At 41.2% G+C, this 8,471-nt stretch overlaps 1 long non-coding RNA gene across 1 annotated transcript; it reads left to right on the plus strand.

The window, feature by feature from the left end:
• The first annotated feature begins 910 nt into the window (after nt 1-910).
• LOC123160755 (uncharacterized) lies at nt 911-2,216 on the plus strand. The gene is made up of 3 exons (XR_006480358.1): nt 911-1,096; nt 1,221-1,469; nt 1,686-2,216. It is a non-coding gene; the product is annotated as an uncharacterized lncRNA (long non-coding RNA).
• The last annotated feature ends 6,255 nt before the right edge of the window (nt 2,217-8,471 follow it).

Consider the following 8,471-nt stretch of genomic DNA (forward strand, 5'->3'; position numbering starts at 1 on the left):
ATATTCGGTCAGCATCCGATTCCTAAGTCTATCAGGGACATTCCCTAAGATCAGAAAATCTCCACTGGACCTAGCTTCGGCTGCCAGCTCATGGGCTAAGTGTATTTTGCTCTCTGCCAATGTGTAGCACTTGGTGGTCTGCAAATTGGGATAGAGCAGCTTTAATGTCAAGAATGAGCCCGTAGCTCGGGGAACGACTATCCGCATCCTTTGTCAGTTCAGCTGCAAGGTTTTTGCAATCTGTTTCCACCACTAGAGAACCTCTGTATACGTCCAAGAAGGCTTGCAGGCCAATAAGCGTTGCTTGTCCTTCAGCATCCTGGGGGCTGTTCGAGGAGGCGAGCGGACGCGGTCTTTTACCTTCGCGTTCCGTTCACAGCGGCAATCCCAGCCGCTCGCGCGCGTGTGAGGATCAGCACTGCATGCAGTCAAGTACAGTGTGGGACCATGCATGCGGCTCGTATTGTTAGAGCATCCACAATGTATCATTCTGCTGCCTCTATACCTGCCTCTAACCCTTAGAGGCTGTCGCTATATACTGCTGGACCAAGCCTCTTGGGAAAATTCTCTAGCATCGCCTCTAACACAAGAGGCTGCCTCTAAGCCATTTCTTTGCACTAAAATAATTCCCTGGCCCTACTTACAATCCCTGCAGCGCATATATTTGTTCAGATTTGGCCTGAGATGGTTGGAGAGTAAATATTTTATGTTACATATGGGCTTCACCTTAGAGGCTGCATGCCATAGCTATACATTGCGTTTCTTTTAACTATACTTAGAGACAGGGGTGGAGGGCCCACCTTAGAGGCAGTGTGGCCTCTACACACTACTGATGCCATAGCTATACATTGCGGTTCTTTTAACTATGTATAGCATTTTACCCAGTCACCCAGCCCACCCCGTATTCCACTCTTGTGGGCCTGCCCACGTTCTCTCATGTGACCCCACCTTCCCATTATTCCTTTCTTTAGAGGCAGAAAGCACCGGAGGAGGAGAAGCTCTGCTTGTTCTGCATCAATGGCGCGAGGAGCGTCTACACTAGAGAAGGAGGAAGCTCAATCATGTCGATGCAATTCGGCCACGGAAAAAATAATCGGTAACGGGAGTGTCGAATCAAGCGAAGCTCTTCAGATTATGTGGTCTATTTGCTCCTTTCCCCCTTTCCCCTTTTTGATTTTCAGATCCGCTTTGCTTAACCTCAATCCCCAACTGATATTCAGCACGTCCACCATATGGAGGAGGAACTGCCCGAGGAGATTATCAATCCGAAGTTCTGCGGCATAGATACCTCGTCTGTCCACAGAAGCTTATCCCTGCTTATCCTCGCATCTCACCCTATCTGCAGCACTAGGACGAACTCTCGGTGAAGTTCCTCGATCCGGAGTACATCCGGAGTATTGCGGGATAGACATCTCATCTGGCCCGTAAGGTTGATGTCGTCCTAGCAGGTACAGGGAGGAGATTCCTAGGTGAGTGTATTAAGTGTTTCTCCATTGATTCGGACGCAGCTTCAGTGCCTAAAGGCACCTGCCTTTGGGTCCTTGACATGTGGGCCAGCCACCTGTTGGACCCACATGTCATAGGCACAAAGGCATGTGCCTTAAGGCACCGAAGCGCAGTCCCATTGATTCATATTTTGTTCCCCTTAGACATTTTGATTTTTTACTTTGAATCCACTCTGATAGGTTGCGATTCACTAATGGAGAAGGCCTACTTAGATGTATTGACAGAGAGAAGCAACATGGAGTTTGACCACTAGCAGCTTGTGAACAAGCTGAAGAACATAATATATGACAATAATTCGCAATGAAATTAGGATGTCAACGAGGTTGGATTTTCAGACTAAGCAATGTGTGGCATCTAATTCTTCAATTGTTATCCTTCCTGCCGTGTTGTCTTATGTTCGTCCTGTCTACGTAGGATTTAGTTTAATGGTTCAGAGTGGCTGTATCAATTTCCTAGATTACCTTGTGTCACTTGTATCATTACTACAAAATATCATGTTTTGATGCACTGGAATATGCATAGTTTAATACAACCTCGCTCTCAAAATAAGTGTCTCAATTTCAGTTTTGATACACTTATTTTGGGATTTAAGGAGTATGGTACTACAATTTGGGTAACTGACCAGGATGTATTGAGATTGTGCTTGCGAGCCTGGATTGATGTCATTTTTGTAACTGGACTTATTCAATAAAGTTCAGTACATTCCACTAGTAAAGTGCTGAAGCAATTGGTGAAGGGTGTGTTTGGTTTCTGGAATGGACTGAAATGTCATGGGTCGGACCCGTTCTTGGGCCTAGTTCTCGCGTTTGGTTCATACATGGAACGGTAACCAACTCGTCCCCGCAAAGCGAATATTCGGCCCAGATCCGAAACCAAGTCGAACCTTCAAATCGAGCGGACGACAGGGAACCGCTCCCACGTCTCACCCCCGCGGACCCAATCGAGTCTCACGCTCTCCTGGTGCGCCGCTTCCCCTCGTCTCTCTTCCTCCCTCGATCTACTCCGCCGCCCTGGTTCCTTCCGATTCTCGCCGCCGGCTGACTCTTCTTTCCTCTCTCTCGATTTGCAGCGGGGAGTCACGAACGGCGCAAAAGACCCCCCCCCCCCCCTCTCGATCTGGAGCTGCGTGCCGGCGTTCTTGCAGAGGGGCGGAGGTCTAGGTGGGATTCCAGCGTGCTAACATCGGCAGCAGAGGTGCAGCACACTCTCCTCTACGAGCCTCTCTCAGATCCCCTTGTATATGTTGCAGGTGGTACTTTTTTCACTCATGGAGATTGTCCAGCCGAGAGAGATAGTCCGGCTCGTGGTTGCTTTTTGATTCATGGCTGTTTTGATCCAATATCTACTCAAATAAATGTTTTCCAGTATGCGTTTGCAGTATATGCTAACATGTAATATCCTACGGCTTACCTACTGGCCAAAAGAGATCGAATTAGACTTGTGTTCGATGTGCACCTTGCTGAGATTTGTGTTCTGTGTGCTAGCATTTATGTCTCAAGCTTGTCAATATATTGTTATGTTGTCTTTCTCAAATATACAAATGAAATGCTGCCAAAATTTGTTATTTTATGTAATTCCATTTTTCATTCCGTTCTTCCAACCAAACACCGGAACAGAACCAACTCGTTCTACTTGTTTGCTCATACCAAACACAGGAATGAAACTGACCCGTTCCTCTGGAATGGAACCATTCCATTCCATGACAATTGGTTCCTCAATCAAACACACCCGAAGTGCCTACAGTTTGGGTAACTGACCAGGATGTATTGAGGTTGTGCTAGCGAGCCTGGATTTCTGTAACTGGACTTATTCAATAAAGTTCAGTACATTCCACTAGTAAAGTGATGAAGCAATTGTTGAAGTGCTTTTTTTAATGGACGGGCAGTGCTACTCGCACTTGATATTAAGTACTCCCTTCTGAAAGAAATATAAGAGTGCTTATATAGAACACTACAGTACCATTCATCTGAGACAAAAGCCCCGTGCTCAATCTTCTTCACAAATTTCTGTCCCCATCTAGATTTCTCCATTTCTAATCATGGAGTCGCCTACATATTTTGTGCCAATGCTTCCTAGTAAGTTTAGATAATCGGATTCTCCAAATTTTACCATCAAGCTATAGCAGTATTGAAGCAAAAGGTGTTCTTTCAGGGCTTCTTTGGATCACAGGATTTACAAAACAAAGGAATAGAAAAACTGAAGGATTTGATTACCATGACATAGCCAATCCTCTGGATTTTTTCCAGAGGTCAGACCTCATGTGTAAATTCCTTTGGAATCAGCACCTTGGAGACCCAATCCTGAGGAATTTTAATGGCCCAATCCTTTGATCCAAATGCGTTTCATAAGAAACAATCCTGAGGATTGATATCCCATGAAAATCTTGTGAAAATCCTCCAATCCAAAGAAGGCCTCATCCTTTGCAGGTGCGATGTTCATCGCTGCTGAGAAGATCACAGTTCGTGCATTTATTTTAGAAACAGCTAGATAGTTTTACAGTGCAAGCGTGTTGTCAAATCAACCTGTCCGATAGAAGGCTGTACTGTCCGTACAGGGGCGCATGAGCGTGGCAGTACTCCTCACGAAAGCCTGGATGTGCGCTCGTGTTTTATTCTCACCACGCGATGTTGGCTCGAGCTGGATTCCAAACCTGGCTGTACTATTTTATTAACTCCATAGTACAATATCACATCAGTGAGTTGGGTGAGAGATTTACAGAGTGTTGATGTCTGCTGACACATGTACTAAGTGTCGCTGCCTGCTATTGCCTCCGTTTCCAAATTCAGAATTAGAATTTTTCGTCGAAAGAGACTATCTGCCCAACAGAGTTGCTAGAAAAGACCCCTCTAACAGAAATTGGCAAAAAAGTGAAATCTCTAATAAGTGAATTTACACCTTAAACTACTCCCTTCGTTCCAAAATAGATGACTTAACTTTGTATTAACTTTAATATAAGGTTAGTATAAAGTTGAGTCATCTATTTTAGAACGAAGGGAGTACATCTATATATACTCCCTCCGTTTCTAAATATAAGTCTTTGTAGGTATTTCACTATGGACCACATATGAATGTATATAGATGCATTTTGTGTGTAAATTCACTCATTTTGCTTCGTACATAGTCCATAGTGAAATCTCTCCAGAGACTTATATTTAGGAACGGAGGGAGTAGTTCATATTAAAGTCCTTAAAAATACTTACTTCCTCCGTTCCTAAATATAAGTCCTTTTAGAGATTTTATCATGGACTACATATGAAGCAAAATGTGTGAATCTACACCTTAAAATATGTTTATGTATAAAAGAACTTATATTTAGGAATGAAGGGAATACATTTATAAATGAGGGAGTACATGCTACAATCATGCGCCGCTAAGTGCAAGGCATGAGGCATGTCCTAAGCGCTAATGCAACTCCAAAGCCGGAATGAAACACTAAGAACATCTCTAACTGATCCCCTATAATTTAAAGGATGATTCGGCCAAGTACTCTTCAGAGTATATTATCATGTTTAAAAAGGGTAGTTTATAACTGAACTCCTAAGCATAAACAAAATTAAACATAAATTCGGTGCAAGTTCGTTGCAAATTTGATCCGAACAACTTCATCAAACTTGTTCGAACTTGATTCAACCAGTTGCATAAACTATTTTACATAAATTAAATGAAATTTAAACTATATTGCCTAAAATATAAAAAAATACCCGCATCACACTCGTTCATCAACTTCTTCCAGTCCGATTCTACCGCTACCACCCTAGCCCATGTCGTCGGCAACACCTTGATAAAAAGGTGCTTCCCGAAGCTATCTCCTAAGTACGATCCACACGGAAATAATGTTCTCAAAAAACAATTACGTCTTCAACTACTTGATACCTCCTGGCCAAAATTCTTTCAGATCGATATCTCAAGTGTGCCATATGCATGAACAAAGGGTAGTTTATAACTGAACTGCTAAATTTTAAAAAATGAAACATAAATTCGGTGCAAATTCGGTGCAAATTTGATTCAAACAACTTCATCAAACTTGTTCGAAGTTGATTCAACCAGTTGCATAAACTATTTTACATAAATTAAATGAAATTTAAATTATACTGCCTAAAATATAATAAAACTACCCGTACGCACTCGTTGGTCAACTTCTCCCAGTCCGATTCTGCAGCTACCACCCTAGCCCTTGTCGCCGGCAATGCCTTGATAAAAAGTTGCTTCTGAAGTTATCTCCTAAGTATGATCCATGCAGAAATAATGTTCTCCAAAAACAAGTAAGTCTTCAACTACTTGATACCTCCTGGCCAAAGTTATTTCGGATCGATACCTCTAGTGTGTTATATGCATGAACAAAGGGTAGTTTATAATTGAACTCCTAAACTTAAACAAAATTAAACATAAATTCGTTGTAAATTCAGTGCAAATTTGATTTGAACAACTTCATCAAACTTGTTTCAACTGGATTCAACCAGTTGCATAAACTATTTCACATAAATTAAACAAAATTTAAACTGTATTGTCTAAAATATAAAAAAAACTAGCCGTATCGCACTCGTTCGTTAACTTCTCCCAGTCCGATTCTGCCGCTACCACCCTAGCTCTTATCTCCTACAATGCCTTGATAAAAAGGTGCATCTGAAGCTATCTCCTAAGTACGATCTATGCGGAACTTTTGATAGCTCCTTCGTGCCATATACCTTAATTGCGCCACATGTTCGAGTAAAATTCTTAAATTGTTGTGGATGACGTTAAAGTTCTTCTAGATCGATCTCTCAAGTGTGCAGCGTGCATGATCCAAGTTTTCATCAGAAGAGATAAAATTTTGATAAGTCCTTCGTGTCTTATACCTTAAGTGCACCACACACTTGAGCAATGTTCTTAAATCGTTATGGTTGATGGTAAAGTTCTTCTGGATCGATCTCTCAAGTGCGCAACATACATGGGCAAAGTCTTCATCCTAAGAGATAAAATTTTGATAAGTCATTCATGCCATATACCTTAATTGCGCCACACGCTTGAGCAAAGTTCTTAAATTGTGATGGATGACTGTAAAGTTCTCCGGGATCAATCTCTCAAGTGCGCAACGTGCATGAACAAAGTTTTCATCATAAGATATAAAAAATTGATAAGTCATTCGTGCCATATACCTTAAGTGCGCCACACGCTTGAGAAAAGTTCTTACATTGTTATGGATGGTGGTAAACTTCTTCCGGATCGATCTCTCGAGTGCGCAACGTGCATGAACAAATTTTCATCATAAGAGATAAAAAGTTAATAAGTCCTTCATGCCATATACCTTAAGTGCGCCACACGCTTTAGCAAAGTTCTTAAATTGTTATGGATGACGGTAAAGTTCTTTCGGATCGAACTCTCAAGTGCGCAGCGTGCATGAACAAAGTTTTCATCATAAGAGATAAAATTTTGATAAGTCCTTCATGCCATATACCTTAAGTGTGCCACATGCTTGAGAAAATTTCTTATATAGTTATGGATGGTGCTAAAGTTCTTCCGGATGGATCTCTAATGTGCGCAACGTGAATGGACAAAGTTTTCATCATAAGAGTAAAATTTTGATAAGTCCTTCGTGTCTTATACCTTAAGGGCACCACATGCTTGAGAAAATTTCTTATATTATTATGGATGATGGTAAAGTTCTTTCGGATCGATTTCTTGAGTGTGCAACATGCATGAACAAATTTGTCATTATAAGAGATAAAAAGTTGATAAGTCCTGCGTGCCACATCCCTTAAGTGCACCACACGCTTTAGCAAAGTTCTTAAATTGTTACGATTGACGATAAAGTTCTTCTGGATCGATCTCTCAATTGCGCAGCGTGCATGAACAAAGTTTTTATCATAAGAGATAAAAAATTTAAAGTCCTTCGTGTCATATACCTTAAGTGTGCCACACGCTTGAGAAAAGTTCGTAAGTTATTATGGATGATGGTAAAGTTCTTCCGGATCAATCTCTCGAGTGCGCAACGTGCATGAAAAAAAAGTTTTCATCATAAGGGATAAAATTTTGGTAAGTCCTTCGTGCCATATTCCTTAAGTGCGCCACATGCTTGAGAAAATTTCTTATATAGTTATGGATGGTGGTAAAGTTCTTCCGGATCGATCTCTAATGTGCGCAACGTGCATGGGCAAAGTTTTTCATCATAAGAGATAAACTTTTGATAAGTCCTACGTGCCTTATACCTTAAATGAGCCACATGCTTGAGCAATGCTCTTAAATTATTGTGGTTGATGGTCAAGTTCTTCTGGATCGATCTCTCAAGTGTGCAATGTGCATGAACAAAGTTTTCATCATGCCATATACGTTAAGTGCGCCACACGCTTGAGATAAGAGAGAGCAACCATGTCTTAATTTTGACAAGTCCTTCATGCCATATACCTTAAGTGCGCCAGATGCTTGAGAAAAGTTCTTAAATTGTTATCGATGATGGTAAAGTTTTTCCAGAACAATCTCTCGAGTGCGCAATGTGCATGAACAAAGTTTTAATCCTAAGAGATAAAAAGTTGATAAGACCTTCGTGCCATATACCTTAAGTGTGCCACATGCTTGAGCAAAGTGTTAATTTTTTATGGAAGACGGTAAAGTTCTTCCGGATCGATCTCTCAAGTGCGCAACGTGCATGAACAAAGTTTTCATCATAAGAGATAAAAATTTGATAAGTCCTTTGTGCCTTATACCTTAAGTGAACCACATGCTTGAGCATTGTTCTTAAATTGTTATGGTTGACGCTAAAGTTCTTATGGATCGATCTCTCAAGTGCGCAACATGCATGAACAAAGTTTTCACCAACAATATTGCTAGTTGAAGCCCTCTCAAATTCTGCCTTGAATGTGTAAAGTAGCTGAAAATTGTCACTATTCATGCCATATATCCTGTCCAGGGCCATCTCTTTCCCATAGTAACATCTCATATATGGAGATTCAACTCCATATTTCTCAAGTAACTTCTGTTGAATTTCTTTT

Source organism: Triticum aestivum, chromosome 7B (genome assembly GCF_018294505.1).
Source record: "Triticum aestivum cultivar Chinese Spring chromosome 7B, IWGSC CS RefSeq v2.1, whole genome shotgun sequence".
NCBI classification, from domain to species: Eukaryota; Viridiplantae; Streptophyta; class Magnoliopsida; order Poales; family Poaceae; genus Triticum; species Triticum aestivum.